The 19769-nt window shown below is 37.6% G+C and overlaps 1 long non-coding RNA gene across 1 annotated transcript in view; it reads left to right on the top strand.

The window, feature by feature from the left end:
• The first annotated feature begins 5687 nt into the window (after positions 1-5687).
• Positions 5688-19769, top strand: part of LOC136883342 (uncharacterized) — a 33651-nt gene continuing 19569 nt past the window's right edge. The window contains exon 1 of the long non-coding RNA XR_010861240.2: positions 5688-5824. This is a non-coding gene — a long non-coding RNA (uncharacterized lncRNA). The remainder of the gene's footprint in view (positions 5825-19769) is intronic.

The raw sequence follows: 19769 nt of genomic DNA, 5'->3' as shown, positions 1-19769 counted from the left end.
GTAGGATTCCAGCAAGATATAGCAGATATCTTGGATTCTGGAGGTCAAATGGACTGTATCGCGATTGACATGTCTAAAGCATTTGATCGGGTGGATCATGGGAGACTACTGGCAAAAATGAGTGCAATTGGACTAGACAAAAGAGTGACTGAATGGGTTGCTATATTTCTAGAAAATAGATCTCAGAGAGTTAGAGTAGGTGAAGCTTTGTCTGACCCTGTAATAGTTGAGAGGGGAGTTCCTCAGGGCAGTGTTATCGGACCTTTATGTTTTCTTATATATATAAATGATATGAGTAAAGGAGTGGAATCGGAGGTAAAGCTTTTTGAGGATGATGTTATTCTCTATAGAGTGATAAATAAGTTACAAGATTGTGAGAAACTGCAACGTGACCTCGAAAATGTTGTGAGATGGACAGCAGGCAATGGTATGTTAATAAACGGGGCTAAAAGTCAGGTTGTGAGTTTCACAAATAGGAAAAGTCCTCTGTGTTAATATAAGGAAATATCTTCATTGGGGTAATCACATAAATGGGATTGTAAATAAAGGGTACCGATCTCTACACATGGTTATGAGGGTGTTTAGGGGTTGTAGTAAGGATGTAAAGGAGAGTGCATATAAGTATCTGGTAAGACCCCAACTAGAGTATGGTTCCAGTGTATGGGACCCTCACCAGGATTACCTGATTCAAGAACTGAAAAAAAATCCAAAGAAAAGCAGCTCGATTTGTTCTGGGTGATTTCCAACAAAAGAGTAGCGTTACAAAAATGTTGCAATGTTTGGGTTGGGAAGAATTGAGAGAAAGAAGAAGAGCTGCTCGACTAAGTGGTATGTTCTGAGCTGTCAGCGGAGAGTTGGCGTGGAATGACATTAGTAGACGAATAGGTTTGAATGGCGTTTATAAAAGTAGGAAAGATCACGATATGAAGATAAAGTTGGAATTAAAGAGGACAAACTGGGGCAAATATTCATTTATAGGAAGGGGAGTTAGGGATTGGAATAACTTACCAAGGGAGATGTTCAATAAATTTCCAATTTCTTTGAAATCATTTCGGAAAAGGCTAGGAAAGCAACAGATAGGGAATCTGCCACCTGGGCGACTGCCCTAAATGCAGATCAGTATTGATTGAGAGAGACAATTGGACATGAGTCAAAAACTTAAGTTGAGAGGGCAGTAAGTTGAAACTCAGGAGGAATGAAAGCACGAACTCAAAAGACTGTAGGAGTGACAGGATTGATTCTGCAAGTCGTGGCATAATGGGATAGCTCGCGACTAGGGGGAACAGCCTTGTCGAAAAACAATGGCGAATTGGCTAATATGTTCCTTTTCCTTGCAAACTTTTGCATTATTCCCAGTCCTAAACGAAAAGAAACCAGTGATTTCCTTAATAATAAAATTCTGTAAAGTAATTGTGATGTTAGTGCTTACCTGTTTATAAATTCATTTGTAATCGTGCCCGAGTAAATTATGTATCAAATAACTAATCCAGCCCAATAATTTTTTTCTTGTTCTCTTCCCATCAGTGGTGGTTTCCCATCCCGAAACTGAGGTTCCATCCAGGATTGAGAAACAACACGTGGCGTCAAAAAGGGACGGTCAAACAGAAACGAGTCTGGGTAGCTGCAGAAACCCTAGAAATAGCTGGAATAAGCTGGAGTGCGTTTATTCTTATGCAAATAATGTTTCTGAGAAATGGCCATCGAACAAATTTGATGAACTTCTTTGATACCTTTAACTGTTTTTAAAGATGATTATATTTTTGGACGGAGTTAATATGTGTAGATTTATCCCAGTTTTACCTCCGAAAACCCCTCCTGACACTGACCCTATTTGGACGGATATATTTACCACAGCATGTTTCTGTGCACAGTACTTTGGTAGTGTGGTGTGTCTTGTGTAGACGAAGAGATGTGTATTAATACGAATATAAACAACTAGTCCACGAGCCAGAAGAATGAACGATAGGCATTCTAATCCCTGGCCAAATCGGGAATCGAACCAAGTGTCCTCTTAACAGAAAGGCGTGGAGTCGAACAGGTTGGAGCAATATGAACCATTCCTCTCTTTTTCGTCCAGTTCTGCAAATAATTTAATCTCAATCGGCCATTCATAAAAGAAATTGCAGTGACTGCCTTGAAATATTACATCCAAATCCTGAAGAACCATATCTCCCAAAGTTTTTAATGCAACAACATAGAGGATGGCAAATGTGCTAACCAACTCACAATTACTTTTATTATTCGTCTTGTCTTTTTTTGTATATGTTGTCCTCAGGGGCGATCTCCAGTTGGGGAAAGTCGAAATAAATAAATAAATAATTAAACAATTAAGATCACACTTAAAGTGGCTTACAGCGAATTATGATTTTTTTCACACAAACTTAGGTTAGTGCCACTTTAAACAATTAATTAATTGGAGATACTTTAGTAACATAATTAGCCCTTCATTTTCTCCTAGCGTAATCATGACGAGGCAGTCCTTGGACCTACCATCGCAGGATGCTGTGAAGGTTACATTGTTTCGCCGGTAACAGGACAAGAACGCTGGACCTTGCCCCGCGGAAGGCAGGTCGTTGCTAACTGGACTGCTTGTTAACTGTAATATGTAAATTAAGAATGAATTAAACAAACACGCAGGTTGAAATCTACGGTAACCACTACGAGCAAGTTAAAGTTATTCTGCAGGTCTTCCAACTCTTGAGCACTCAAATCACTAACCATCACTTGGAGTATATGATCAAAATTTTACGACTGGAATAGTCCTAAGAGTTTGAACATTTTAATATTAGCAACCGGCCAAATTAAATTATGATTTTATTGAGGGAATTTCACCCTTTTTTTTGCTAGTTGCTTTACGTCGCACCGACACAGATAGGTCTTATGGCGACGATGCGATAGGAAAAGTTTAGGAGTGGGAAGGAAGCGGCCGTGGCCTTAATTAAGGTAGGCTAGAGACCCAGTATTTTCCTGGTGTGAAAATGGGAAAAAACGGAAAACCATCTTCAGGGCTGCCGACAGTGGGGTTCGAACCCACTATCTTCCGAAGGAAAGCTCACAGCTGCGCGACCGCACGGCCAACTTGCTCGGTTATAACAGCCTATTCACAAAATCTTAAACATCGTAAAAGTAAATTCCTGTCCTAATACCAAGGTGCGGACGCTCTTTCCATGAACACTCCCAATGGAGGTGAGCTCCATGTACCAGCTCTTCTGCTAATCTGGAATTTCTGGGGGTACCGGGAATCATACCCGGCTCCTCGAAGACGGCAGCCAATAGAGCTACACGTTACCCTACGGAAGAAGATGTAATAATAGTTCCATCAGATGATTTAATGTGAAATATCAGATTTCGAGGTGAAGGGAGTTGATGCCGTAAAAATCGAAAACTTTTAGAATTTTTATCCCACAAAGAAATTTACCTCAATGAAAGTTTAATTATCCACGACAAACGATTTAAGACGCTTCATGATCAAAATGTTACGACTGAAATGATCTTAAGAGCTTGGACATTTGAATATTAGCGATCAGCCAAATTAAATTATGGGATTCTTCAGGGAATTCTATCCTTGAAAAAAAGTTGTTCTCTCATTTTTTACGTCGCACCGACACAGGTAAGTCTTATGGCGACGATGCGATAGGGAACGTTTAGGAGTGGGAAGGAAGAGGCCGTATAGGTACAGTCCCAACATTTGTCTTGTATGAAAATGGGAAAATGTTCGTAAATAATCAGAAAGGGCATTACATGATTTTGGAGGAAGTACACAAGACATGGTCATTTAGCAACGTTTCTTTCGGGCTTTTGCTACGTCAAGAAAACATGGGGAAATTACTCATGTTTCGCGGGAACGTTGCTCCACGTCTTCGTAAGAAAATATCATCTGTGCACTTCTCTTCCTTGTGGACCTGTGAAAGCATCTATCTAACTAGAACGACAAAAATTATGTCTTGTTACAGAAGTTCCGGTTTTTGGTCTATAATATATAAGGGGAGTAGATCTCACTGCATGTTCAATAATCATGGCTATATATACGTTATGTTTTTGTTAATATATTTGCATATTTCTAGCGCATACAGCTGCTTGACATTAAATATATTTTATTCGGCATGTAATCAACCACTTGAGCATAATCTTCCTTTCTGGTAAATTATTCGTAGTATGTTTTGAACAACTTGTATTGTATTTTATTTGTTTCACTCACCTGAACTGCATTAGTTTTGTCCTTCCTCGTATTTCAAGACTGTCAGTAACAAGAATGTCTAGTGTGTGGTACTCATAGAAAGCTACGCTAAGATTAAACATGAGAATGAAATAAATTCTCAATGAAGGAGTGTGAAAAGAAAATACATTGATGCATAGTTAAAACAACAGCAGAGAGCGAACTTTAAAATTAAACAAAGGGTTTACTTGACGGAGATTTGAACCTATGGACCTTAAAAAACGCAGCGAGTGCCTTGACTACTAGGTTACGAGAACGCTGTTGTTTGAAAATTGAAACGTCAAAATCTCGAAGATGAAATGTTCATTCCGGTAATAAATAGATCTCTCTACCTAATGTATGGTTTTTCATGATTTTTTTTTCAGGGAATTTCTTCTAAATGACATAACAGGTACTCCTAAGACTTATCGGATATAGGATTTTATGAAATAAATGGGTTCCTCCAAAAATTTCAAATCCACATTTTTCTAAGTTCTATTGTAAATTTATTAAAAAATTGGGATTAAGTACATAGTACGTGTGCATTGGTTTTCCTACACACAATAATAATACTGATTGTACGTCCCAATACCTACATTTTTATGATTTTGGGAGACGCCGAGGTGACGGAATTTTGTCTAGCATCAGTTCTTTTTACGTACCAGTAAATATACTGACGTATTTCAACACCTTCAAATACCACCGGACTGAGCCAGAATCGAACGTGGCTTAATTGCGTTCAGAAGACAAGTGCTATTCCGCCTGAGCTACTCAGCCCTACTTTTTTTGTAAATTATATTAGGAGATACTTTGTATTTAAATGAATGAAATTATTTTGTAGCAATATTTAGGATGTAACAATTCCTTCTAACAGAAAAGATATACAATCTAATTTTCCATATACATATTTTCTAATATAACTCTAGAATAAATATGGTATACATCTTGGTATAGTGAAATGGATTACTACAGGAGAGAAATTAAATTAAATTTTCTAAAGTTAAACCAAATTTTTCATGAAAAATGAAATTCAATACGTAAACATCGTAAATTAAAGCAAAAAAGGTAAGTTGAAGTTTTCTATGCTGAATTATTGTTACCTAAGAGCTTCCAGAACAATATTATGTTCTAAGAAAAATGACTTACATATCCATTTTTTATCTCCATACTGTCCATTAAAATCAATCTGAGAGAGTTCCTAAATACTAATTTAATCTGTAGCCATGTACAGTATATTAACCTCGTGAAATCTCGACATAATCGGTGTCCATCACACTTTTGAATGGCAGGAATATTGAAAACGATCCACGTGTTTCGCCAGCACGTTTCAGAGAGTCTCAAGTGTGAAAGCGGTTCTCAAGTTATCCAGACGTAGGCGGGATACCAGGCACTGAACCCCACGCCGTGGGGTCATTCGTGCTCCTACAAACCAACTTTCACTTACAGCAACTGAGGCGGGAGTTAAATAACGCTCAAAATTGCAAAGCAGTGCAGCGGGATTGTCGGACGGCTCAGGTCAGAAACACAAAGCGGACGGCCTTGCTTTGCTCACGCTATATAAGACATCCAAGGCCTCCTCCACAGGAACCAGTCTGCTACATTGCCACCATGAAGCTCTTCGCCTTCTTCGTAAGTACACCACAATCGTCCCTTAGAACCGGCTTATGTAACAATGCACTTAGATATATGTAATAATTTGTAAATGAACTTGTAAATTGCTCTACATTACGTGGTCATCAATAGACTAAATATTATCTGGAGAATGCGGATTTACAGGAAATAGCATTAGAACAATCTACGATTTGTGATATTACGAGAGGGCGGGAAGATTGCTTTAGTGGGTTAAGAGACTTCATAACATTATACGCCCCTTGTTGTAAATTCCCCCGAAATACAATCACCTTATAATAAAAATGACTTAAAAATTATTTTTTTTACTCCAGACTTTGCATGAAACCAAATCTGAGGGAATTCCTAAATAGGAATTTAGTTTGTACCTTGTGAAATTTTGACATAATCGGTGTTCATCATACTGCTAGCGCAGTCATTGCCATTTAGTTTCTCATATTCAGCGTCTATTTTAATTCAGTGAACACCGGTGTTAGCATCATCATCCTCGTGTTTCTTTTTTTTTGCTAGTTGCTTTACGTCGCACCGACACACATAGGTCTTATGGCGAAGGGCTAGGAGTGGAAAGGAAGCGGCCGTGGCCTTAATTAAGGTACACCCCCAGCATTTGCGTGGTGTGAAAATGGGAAACCACGCAAAACCATCTTCAGGACTGCCGACAGTGGGGTTCGAACCTACTATCTCCCGAATACTAGATACTGGCCGCACTTAAGCGACTGCAGCTATCGAGCTCGGTCGTCCTCGTATTGACGCGCGGTTCCAGCCATCGACATTTTTTTTCTTTTTTAACACACTGAATTGTCGGAATTATCTGGGCATGCAAAAGGTTTTATATTTAAAAAGGTAATTGCTTAATAATGACGTGTATATATATATCAAACTATAATTTTTCGGCTCTTTGGCTGAACGGTTAGCGTTGTGGCCTATAGCTCAGATGGCCCAAGGTTCGATTCCTGAGTGGGTCGATGATTTTATTCACGTCTAATTAATTCGTCTAGCTGGGAAATTTGGGGGGAGGTTTCTCAGAACACACCTCCTCATTTCCACACATTGCACCGTACTTCCAACAATGGTAGAAGCACGTTATAATGAACTCACTGTAGGGTTGGTACGAGGAAGGGCTACGTCTAGACATGCCATAGAGCTGGCAGCTGCGACATTTCTAGGGCGTTGCAAATACAGCAGAAGAATAATAAGTTATATTTACAGGCTTAAAAGTAAACAAACGAACATACAAATAAACAAATCCCTGATAGGCCTGAGCCCATCAAGCAACCGCTGTACAATCTGAAAGCCTGCAGATTATGAGATGATGTGTGGTCAGGGCAACGAATCCTCTCGGCCGTTATTCCTGGCTTTAGAGGCTACGACTGCTATCTCACCATCTCATAGCTCCTTGATTGTTCTTAGATTGCTTGAGTGGTACTCGGATCAGCTCTCAGTTCTATGTAAACATGCCCGACTTGGTCCGTAATCGAAGACCGGGCCTCCCGGTAATAAGCTGGGTCGCTACCCCTAGAACATTAAACCGACGGTTTACTAAATACGTATCCCTTCAGCGATGCCTAGGCCATCTATGACAGTTAATGGTGGAAGTTTTAAGGATCCAACCAGCCTTCGGGCTGAGGACTAAACACATACATACGTCTTCTAAATAATACAACAGGTACTCCTAACACATATTAAATATTTTACTTTAAATAGTCCGTGAAAAAAATGGACTTTCTAAGTTCGAATGCATATTTATTAACATTTAGGACTTCAGTTCATAAATATATTATTTCCATTTTTAATTAATTAATTGTTTTATTTATTTATTTATTTATTTATTTATTTATTTATTTATTTATTTATTTATTTATTTATTTATTTATTTATTTATTTATTTATTTGTTTATTTATTTATTTATTCATTCATTCATTCATTATCACCATTGAAGAAAAAGATAATATATTTAATAATTTTGAAGCTTACATATTAAGTTATACAATGGGTGGAAAATAAATAGGTAGGGTTGTGTCTTTTATAACTGGTGGTCGGAATGTTTCGTGACAGGTGAAGCGGCGGTGGTAGTGGGGGTGGGGGTGGGGAGGGGATCTGTTCTTCTGACCCCGGATTGGCAGGTTCGATCCTGGCTCAGTCCGGTGGTATTTCAAGGTGCTCAAATGCGTCAGCCTCGTGTCAGTGCATTTACCGGCACGTCAAAAGAACACATGAGGGACAAAATTCTGGTACTTTGGCGTCTCCAAAAATCGTAAATTCAGTTAGTGTCAGACGTATTATTATTATTATTATTATTATTATTATTATTATTATTATTATTATTATTATTATTATTATTATTATTATTATGTTCTCCTCAGTTCTGTAACAATTAGCACTATTAGCAGCCAATCACGGAGGCCCGCGTTCTATTCCCGCTACTATCAGAAATTTAAGAATTGCAGGAGGATTGGTATGTAGTTAAAGATGGTACATGCAGCTCACCTCCATTGGCGGTGTGCCTGAAAAGTGCTCCACCCCCTAGGATTGAGGACAGGAGTTTACGTTCATATTATTATTATTATTATTATTATTATTATTATTATTATTATTATTATTATTATTATTATCGTCAAGGTGTGGGATAGTTCGAGAGTGAGGGGTAATATCTATCGTCCTTTTCACATTGCATTGTAATAAGATGCGTCCACAGTACATATGTCTTACGAAATGTAATAACAATTTCTTCACATTTTTTTATACCGGCTTTACGTCGCACCGTCACAGATAGGTCTTCATGGCGACGATGGGATAGGAAAGGCCTGGGAATTGGAATGAAGCGGCCGTGGCATTAATTAAGGTACAGCCTGGTGTGAAAATGGGAAACCACGGAAAATCATCTTCAGGGCTGCCGACAGTGTGGTTCGAACCCACTATCTCCGGGATGCAAGCTCACAGCCGTGCGCCTCTAACCGCATGGCCTACACGCCCGGTACACATATTATTAATGGCAATAGAAAGCATTCCTTTTTACACTTTGCCTTACGTCGCACCCACACGTCCATGATGTAGGAAAGGACTAGGATCCGGAAGGAAGCGACCGCTGCTCAGCCCGAAGGCCGGCAGATGAGGAGGCGTCATGTGGTCGGCACGACGAAACCTCTTGACCGTAATTCTTGCCTTTCTAGACCGGGGCCGCTATCTCACCGTCAGATAGCCCTTCAAATGTAACCCCGCAGGCTGAGTGGACCTCGAACCAGCCCTCAGATCCATGTAAAATTCCCTGACCTGGCCGGGAATCGACCCTGAGGCCTCCGGGTAAGTGGCAGGCACGTTACTCCCACACCACGGGCCCGGCTTCATTAACTTACAGCTCCAGCATTTTCCGGGTGTGAAAATGGGAAACCAAGGAAAACCATGTTCAGGACTGTCGACAGTGGGGTTCGAACCCACTATCTCCCGAATGCAAGCTGATAGCTACGTAATCAAACCACTCAGTCAGTCGCTCAGTTAAAAAAAGAACTAGTCAAGAAGTTTTTAGCTTTCAAGGAGACAGAGCAGGAGTCAGTGATGAAAAAGGAAAAGATCCTACATACAGGAACAGCAAAATGAATTGGGTGAAAGGATGCAGGAATTTATTTATTTACTTATTTATTTATTAATTTATTTGTTTATTTATTTACTTATTAGGATCGTCTGTATCACGTTGTAAAAACGTGCTAGGCTCACAAGGAGGTCAGAAACAAGTGAATTTGATTTTTCATTAGGAAATTGGAAATTTAAGAAACGAAACATTCGCTTTTGGAAATTGACGTCACTTTGGGATTCACTTAGCCTCGAAGGAAAATTAATATCAGATCAATTTCAGGTTTTGAGGAGGCCAAAGAGGGCACAATGAATACGGACAACTATTTTCATTGTATTAGTCCCGAGGTAATGAATAGTAGATGCCTTTTCCTTCCCCCACCTCCAAGATCATCCAGGACTCTATGGAAGTGAAAAAGATATTTCTGTTTATTTATTTATTTATTTATTTACTTATTTATTTATTTATTTATTTATTTATTTATTTATTTATTTATTTATTTATTTATTTATTTATTTATTTATTTATTTATTTATTTATTTATTTATTTATTTATTTATTTATTTATTTATACATTTTCACCATTGTAAAGACATTCACCGGTCCGGATCATTTATTTATTTATTTATTTATTTATTTATTTATTTATTTATTTATTTATTTATTTATTTATTTATTTATTTATTTATTTATTCACTCATTCATTATTTCCCCTATTCATTCGTTCACCTACTCATTCATTCAATTTACGCATTCACTCTACTGCGTCCTATTTACACACATTCTCACTCACTTGTATATTCATCTGTTCTGAGTAAATTACAGATCCTCTCACTGGCAGTGTACATTACGAATATGAAAGAAGGGGAGCGTATCGCTTTGCGTGGCTGTTGATATCATGATCATAGACACAGTATCTCCAATTTTAGGTAGAACTCGAATCACGAACCGTGAATTTTCGTTTAAAAATCTCTGCATGTACGTACTAACCGGGAAGCTAAAATTACTCAACTCAATGGCACTGAAGTAAAAGTAAATTACGTCTCCATGGCGAAATTGTTAGCGTGCTGCCCTTAGATTCAAGGGGCCCCGGGTTCGATTCCAGGCCCTAACAAGTATGTAAAGGAAAACTGTAAAATATTAGCTGGGTGCATGGTCGAATAAGACCAAAAGCCAAACGTTTAAAAAAAAACTAAATTTAGATTTGTAAGAAGGAAATGAAATCAGCAACAAGATGGACTGTTAGCTGTTAATATTCTGAGTCATCTAACCTCTGGCTCCCGGCTGAAATCTCTATCACGCAATACTGGGTGTGGTCTGAATTACGAGACAAGAGCGATACTGCTCATTACAGTCAGCGCAATACCTTGCCTGCCTTATTGGGATCAAATATACTGGAAGAAACGTGATGTCTGCACACCACCTTCTCGTATTTTCTAACTTCGATCTAATCAGAGTTTTGTACAAAATACCTTGTATTAATATTTACAACACCGTTATCAGACCGAAATTAGAATATGTGAGCGTGGTGTACAGCCGTAGGTGCAAAAGTACAAGGTAGCTTTAAAAAATCGGGTAACAAGAAGACCCAAGGAGAAACTTTATTTCACTGGCAGATACGAGGATAAGGAGTAGTAAATCACTGAGACGCATTACTAGAACCCGAATTTTTAGACAGTAATTGTTCAGAATTCAAACTAATTTTGTTATTCTGAAGTGTCGTCTAGCACGTTCTTCAGTAATGTAGCGAGAATAACATAAATTATAGTTTTTTTCTGATGAGCCTTACCCCTAGTTTTTATGCAAACCTTATAGCACATACGTTCTGCAGGCTAGTGTATACGTTTTAACACCCTCCCCTCAAGTAAGTCAGCATGCTAACCTATTCCTGCTCAAAAATCCCGGCTCTACGCATTATTACTCACTATAGTAACCATTCTTGTCCAAGCACTTGTACAGTGCACCAAGACACGTCATGAATGGCATGTCGAACGGCCGTATTGGTGTTGAATCACTTACCACCTCAACGAACTGAAGAGATAGAAATCACTGGGTGTGAAGAGTGACTGCGGATCGGATGCAAGAACAAGACTTTGAGCGGATACTTACGAAGTCTAACTCTGCTCTAAGTCTCTTTCACTGACGCTACTTCCTCCAAAGTCGACTTTGGCTGAAGTAGACTTTGTGGACTCGAGATTTTATGAACTGTATTTGAGGTTGGCCATGATAATGTCTGTAATAATAATAGAAAACAATAGAAGAGCGGCTTCCGTTATTCCTGATAAGGTCTACCGTATCTTAATTGTTTGTTTTTTCTTTTTTCTCAACCATAGAAGAAAATAACAGAAATTTAGCTTGTGAAAACTTGACAAACTGAGGCTTTTTCCTGGCAATCAGTAAAGATACACTTCTAATTATTCTGGCAACTGTTGACTAACTTACTCTTCGTAAGTCAGCAGAAACTAGTTGAAAATTACCTGTAACAAAAATATAAATTAAGCCTATAACTAGAACATTGCGAATATTCATTTTAGAAACAACATCAGTGAGTTGCGTGTAAAACCGTTACAATAATTAATAAATTTTGAAGTCTAATAATTCGCATTTACACGTCGCATAATATCTTCAAGCAATCAGCAGTTGTATTGGAGGAATGGGTAGTCCTCCTTGATTTTCTCTCATTTGTGCAACTTCGAACATCGCGAAAATATCTAATACAGTGCATTTATCTAAACTGTACCTAATTTTTAATTCGCTATCCCTGTAGAACTGGTTTTGCGCATCTCGTATAACTTGACGAGGACTATGTAGGGCTTGGATACTCTCTTGGACGTACTGAAAATCTTCCACAAACTGGATTAGAATGTCCGACGTCGTATTATCCTCTACAGTCGACTTTGTGAAGTCAAAGTACGGGCCACCGGCGAGTTTGAGGAAAAGTGTCGGCCAAAATCTACTTTCCGCAAAGTCTCGACTATAAATAGGAAAATGGTGACTTTGGTCGGTACAAAGTCGACCCTTTCTCAAAGTTCTGTCCTTGAGTACGACTCTCCATAGTTATGGCTTCGCCGTGTGAATCATTTAGCTGCTGCTGTTCTACCTTTAACCATGAGGTGGAAATTTCATCTAAAAACCACATGGTATCAGGGAGTATGACCAGAATCAAGATCGTCAACTTAAACCCCACGGGCATTCACGTGGTGTCAATGAGGACATTCAGACTTAAAGGTGTCCCTACTAAAATTATGGACCAAAAACGCCCCCATCCCCAAGAAAAAGATCGGATTCTGGTATTAGTGGATGCGCCAAAATTTCGGAGAAGATGGTCGAACCTATTTCTCTTTGTGCGGCCACATTTCAGGCTCACCCGCACGTTTTTTATTTATTTATTTATTTATTTATTTATTTATTTATTTGGGAAATCAAAACTAAATTGCACACTTCCGCAGTGAAAAATATGTTTACAACAGAGTACCACAATGCAGATTGTAAAAATATAATGAAAGAGCAACGTAGAAAAATCAACTAATGACAAAACAAAGCGGAAGAAAATTAAAAACTAACATGATAAATGTAGCAAAACGACAATTAGCAATAAAAATAATGGCAAATGAAAGGAACGAGGAAAAAGTTATTCTGAAATTAATCCTACAGGTTAAACAGTTTTATCCTGAGTAGTTCAAACTATTAAAAACTGTCTGGAAACTTTCATAAACGCACAAAAACACCCACGGTTCTTAGAACGCCATTATTAACAAAAATGTTAAAAGCTTTTAATCTACAACAAACCTTCCTGAGCTTAACAAACTTCAAAACAAACAAACAAACATTCTTGTGCCTGGAGTATTTTGAAGAAAGACCTCTATTTTCGGGAAAAGGAGCTATAATTAAGAAACTAATTGCGCACATTACAATAAATTATTAACTTTTTGGGTCATATTAACAGTATCTGTACCGAGCGAGTTGGCCGTGCGGTTAGGGTCACGCTGCTGTGAGTTTACTTTCGGGAAATGGTGGGTTCGAATCCCACCGTCAACAGCCTTGAATATGGTTTGCCGTGGTTTCTCATTTTCACAACAGGAAATGCTGGGGTCAGCATAGCCGTTTCCATGGTGACTGAGTACGGAGGCATAGGAGGGTGTCTGAATACAAGTCGTTGACTTTGGCTGTTAATGCTTTAAGGAATTACTTCGCAACAACATTTCGTCATACCAATGTCCACCAACGCCGCCGGTGATGGCAATTAAGGAGAAAAACTTTCACTGAATCTTAAGATACCGTAATAGTCTTAATGAGCAAATTAACAAGGCCATAGGCATGATGGAAATTTCCTGACAGGAAGACTTCCTCGGAAGGTGCAATGAACATTCAAGGTCGTCAGTCGTCAAAACAAAATGATGATGATAATAATAATAATAATAATAATAATAATAATAATAATAATAATAATAATAAAAATAACCATCAACCATCTGAGCCACTGAGGCCGGCAAAATGATGTTTACTTCTAAAATAAACTTAGAAGCCTAAGATGATGTCCTCACACCCTGTTCGACTTGACCGTGTCATTATTATTATTATTATTATTATTATTATTATTATTATTATTATTATTATTATTATTATTATTATTATTATTATTATTATTGTTATTATTATGTTATTACTTTATGTCCTACTAACTACTTTTCACGGTTTTAGGAGACGCCGATGTGCCGGAATTTTGTACTGCAGGATTTATTTTACGTGTCAGTAAATCTACCGTCACGAAGCTTATATATTTGAACACCTTCGAATACCACCGGACTGAGCCAGGCTCGAACGTGCCAAGTTGGGTTCGGAAGAACAGGGCCGCAACTATCAGAGCCACTGAACCCGACAAAATGATGTTCGCTTCTAAAATAAACTTAGAACCCATGAGTAACAGGATGAACATCTCTGAGGACTTAATAGGCGAGTTAAACTTTGAGTACGACGTTAAGCCGCTAGCAAAAAAGAAATGGTCCATCGTGTTAAAGCGATTAGTATCCAGGAATTTAAGTTCTATGTAGGTTTGATTTCTAGCTTATTATTCTTCTTCTTCCGCCACTTTCCCTCACAGCCTGTTCGACTTCACCCTGTCCTAATGCCATTCCTGACACCAACCCTATGTAGAAGGACGTATTCGCTATTGAGTATTTTGTTTTGGTTGTAAGCGTGTCTGCTTGTAACAGTTACATTCTTACATAAAAATTAACAACAATGAAACATTTGTAACAGTTACATTTTTGCATATAAATGAACAACTATGAAACATTTTTAACAGTTACATTCTTTGATATAAATGAACAAGAATGTAACTGTTACAAATTGTATTACTGTATTATATCGTGTGTACGAAGAGGCTTGTATTGAGACAAGCAAAAACGCCCAGTCCCAGAGTCAGAGATCTTAAGCAGACACGCTTAAAACTCCGATCTGGCTGGAAACCGAAATCATGATCGTAATCATTCTTCAAAAAAGCCGTATGTTTGATTTCTAACATACCCATAAACGTTTCTCCCAAATCATTAACTATTTGCTAATTCATGCGAAAACCAAATTTGTCTTCCCTTTGGGTATTATTCCATATACAGTGTGTCCCAGCAGAAATGGTCAATTTTCAGGGGTGCAATATGGACCTATGCCCTATTCCGAATGGTTCCCAAGATAGAACACATTTAAAGTACATTTATTTTTGGGCTAGTGGCGAGCACATTCATGTCTTGCCCACCCTACCTCTTTGACGTTTTGATGTGGATACAAGTTTTCCACATGTAATGTTTACCATACACGTGTTCGTGTGACATTGACAAGTGCGCAACGTCCCCGTGTGCTGGTAGTAGAGATACGCTGCATCATTTCAACAATGTGTTGCTGTTCTTGCACAGGTTGTTGAAATACACGTTCAGAAGAAAAATGGGAACCTGGAAGAATACTTGTTTCCGACAATGTGTTGAAAACTCTGGTAAACACTCTACGATCAGTAATTTGACGTTTCGAAAAGCGCCCACGATATTCTCCGACAGCAGCAAGAGCACTGATATCGCAGAAACCGTAAACATACACAATATCTATTTATTTGTGCAGCATTTTAGCTAGCGCGTGTACAAGCACAGTTAACTGATGCTTCTCTCTGTTACACGCTCAATTCCTGACACTACTTCACACACAACACACCATGGACAGCTGCGCGTTCAATGGACTAGTTTAATGGCATAAAGATATCCCGATCAAGGAGGATGAAATTAACCATGAAACATCTGTAAAAATAATTTACACATAAATGAACAACTATGAAATATTTGTAACAGTTGCATTTTTACATATAAATGAACAACTAATGAAACATTTGTAACAGTTACATTCTTAGATGTAAATGAACAACTAATGAAACATTTGTAACAGTTACATTCTTACACATAAATGAACAATCAAGAAACATTTGTAACAGTTACATTTTTGCATATAAATGAACAATTATGAAACATTTGTAACAGTTACATTTTTGCATATAAATGAACAACTAATGAAACATTTGTAACAGTTACATTCTTACATATAAATGAACAATCAAGAGACATTTGTAACAGTTACATATTTGCATATAAATGAACAATTATGAAACATTTGTAACAGTTACACTCTTACATACAAATTAACAACTATGAACTATTTGTAACAGTTACATTTTACATATAAATGAACAACTAATGAAACATTTGTAACAGTTACATTCTTACATATAAATGATCAACTAATGAAATATTTGTAACAGTTACATTCTTAGATATAAATGAGCAACTAATGAAACATTTGTAACAGTTACATTCTTACACATAAATGAACAATCAAGAAACATTTGTAACAGTTACATTTTTGCATATAAATGAACAATTATGAAACATTTGTAACAGTTACATTTTTGCATATAAATGAACAACTAATGAAACATTTGTAACAGTTACATTCTTACATATAAATGAACAATCAAGAGACATTTGTAACAGTTACATATTTGCATATAAATGAACAATTATGAAACATTTGTAACAGTTACACTCTTACATACAAATTAACAACTATGAACTATTTGTAACAGTTACATTTTACATATAAATGAACAACTAATGAAACATTTGTAACAGTTACATTCTTACATATAAATGAACAACTAATGAAACAGTTGTAACAGTTATATTCTTACATATAAATGAACAACTAATGAAACATTTGTAACAGTTATATTCTTAGATATAAACGAACAATCAAGAAACATTTGTAACAGTTACATTTTTACATACAAATGAACAACTAATGAAACATTTGTAACAGTTACATTCTTACATATAAATGAACAACTAATGAAACATTTGTAACAGTTACATTCTTACATATAAATGAACAACTAATGAAACATTTGTAACAGTTATATTCTTAGATATAAATGAACAATCAAGAAACATTTGTAACAGTTACATCTTTGCATATAAATGAACAATTATTAAACATTTGTAACAGTTACATTCTTATATATAAATTAACAACTATGAAACATTTGTAACAGTTACATTCTTACATATAAATTAACAACTATGAAATAATTGTAACAGTTACATTTTTGCATATAAGTGAACAAACATGAAATATTTGCTACTTGCTAGTTGCTTTACGTCGCACCGACACAGATAGGTCTTACGGCGACAATGGGACAGGGAAGGAATGGGGAGTGGGAAGGAAGCGGCCGTGGCCTTAATTAAGGTACAGCCCCAGCACTTGCCTTGTGTGGAAATGGGAAACCACGGAAAACCATTTTCAGGGCTGCCGACAGTGGGGTTCGAATCTAGTATCTCCCGAATACTGGACACTGGCCTCACTTAAGTGACTGCAGCTATCGAGCTCGGTATGAAATATTTGTTATAGTTAATTTTTTACATATAAATGAACAACTATGAAACATGAGTAACAGATATAGAGGATGTGATTAAAACATGTAATTGATTGCAAACTTATTTTTTAAGGGTCGCAAGACATAGAAAAGCTTGAAATCCTCGTCTGACGTGCCTAAGAATTGAGAATAATATTCTTTGAAAGAAACTATCTCTAGCACTTTCTCCTTGTTCTGGGAACAAGTAAGTAATATAATGAGACCATTATGTGGTACACTGAGTTGTGGTTATGGCGGATCCATTCATTCACGTAACAACGCCGTTTTGGAAAGCGATTTCAGAACAGGTAGGAAGTACGTCGTTAGGCAATTGTCTTCTTCCTGGTCTGCGGTGGTTATGTACGTAAACCGCAACAGAGCTGTGGTTCAGCCAGGTATTCTACGTTTAACTTTCTTCTTCCGGCACTTTCCTCTCATGTGGTTTTGGTCTTGTTTTACGTCCAAATTCCCTACCTGACGCCAACCCTATAAAGAGAGATGTATCCAAACTCTGAATGAGTCTGTGGTATTTCGTGGTGAGCTGTGTATTGAGACTAACTCATTTAGTCCTTCAGACAGAGGAATTAATCAGATGCGGGAAAAAATCCCGACCTGTTAGGGAATTAAACTCGGAACACTCTAATCCGAAGGCTATGACGCTAGCAATTCATCCTAAAAAACGGATACAATTGTTATGTAAATAATAATAATTTAGCCCGGATTTTTATGCAGTAAAAGGTTAGATTGCAAACTAGTTAGATTAGTAGGCAGTGTTGGCCACCCGCTCTTCCATAATGTAGCAAGAGTAACATAAATTATAGGGGTTCTGATAGGCCGTACCCCTAATGTCTATGCAAACCCCATAGCATGGTCGCTGTGAAGGTAGACTATACTTGCTACGCGCTTCAGTAAGTTTGTATTCTGACCTATTAATGCATAAAAATCCGGGCTCTAATAATAATAATAATAATAATAATAATAATAATAATAATAATAATAATAATGTGCTGTTCGAGTCATCAGTCCATAGACTGGTTTGATGCAGCTATCCATGTCAGCCTATCCAGTGCTAAACTTTTCATTTCTACGTAAATACTACATCCTACATCTGCTCTAATATGCTTGTCATATTCAAACCTTGGTCTACCCCTAGCGTTCTTACTGCCTACACTTCCCTCAAAAACCAACGGATCACGTCCTGGGTGTCTTAGGATGTGTCCTATCATTCTATCTCTTCTTCTCGTCAAATTTAGCCAAATCGATCTCCTCTCACCAACTCGATTCAGTATCTCTTCATTCGTGATTCGATCTATCCATCTCGCCTTCAGCGTTCTTCTGTAACACCACATTTCAAAAGCTTCTTTTCTCTTTCTTTCTGAGCTAGTTATCGTTCATATATCACTTCCATACAATGCCACGTTCCGGACGAAAGTCTTCAAAAATGTCTTTCTAATTCGTATATCAATGTTCGAGGTAAGCAACTTTCACTTCCTAAGAAAGGCCTTCTTTGCTTGTGCTAGTCTGCATTTTATGTCCTCCTTACTTCTGCAATCGTTAGTTATTTTTCTATCCAAGTAACAATATGTATCTACTTCATGTAAGACGTAATTTCCTAATCTAATATTACCTGCATCACCTGCCTTCGTCCGACTACAGTCCATTACATTTGTTTTGAACTCATTTATTTTCATCCTGCACTCCTTACCCAAGACTCCGTGCATACCATTCAAAAATTTCTCCAATTCTTCTGCAGTCTCAAATAAAATACCAATATCATCGGCAAATCTCAGGGTTTCGATTTCCTCTTCTTGGATTTTGATTCCCTTTCTATTTGATTTCCTGTACTGCCTGTTCTACGTAAACACTGTAAAGGAGGGGGACATTTTATTGTTATTCTCATTACGTCCCACTAACTACTTTTACGATTTTTGGAGATGCCAAGGTGCCGAAATTTAGTCCTGCAGGAGTTCCTTTACGTGCCAGTAAATCTACCGACAGGAGACTGACGTGTTTGAGCACCTTCAAACACCACCGGACTGAGCCAGAATCGAACCTGCCAAGTTGGGACCAGAAGGCCAGGTCCTCAACCGTCTGAGCCACTCAGCCCGATTGTTATTTAATCAATCAATCGGCACAATACAGTTCACACATTGATTGCTGGAAGTCTCCCTAAACAACAACACTTGGAATTTATGAAGAAGTGGGATGTCTTTCCACAAATGGATCCACAAGATGAGCTGATAATGTTGTTATAGACCGGGCGAAATGTACGGGTTTGGTGATTGACCCCACTATAAGTTTCGAGGTAAATGAACAGCAGTCTCGAGTAGTGTGTGAGGAGAAAAAAGCTCATATCCTGAGGATCTCAGAAAGAAGTATCAAATTAGAAAATGGTAAGTCATTGGAGTTATGATTGGCGCCAGAGGGACAA

This window comes from Anabrus simplex, chromosome 11 (genome assembly GCF_040414725.1).
Source record: "Anabrus simplex isolate iqAnaSimp1 chromosome 11, ASM4041472v1, whole genome shotgun sequence".
Lineage (NCBI taxonomy): Eukaryota > Metazoa > Arthropoda > Insecta > Orthoptera > Tettigoniidae > Anabrus > Anabrus simplex.
The sequence above is the reverse complement of the archived record's forward strand: the minus strand, read 5'-3'. Positions and strand labels throughout refer to the sequence as shown.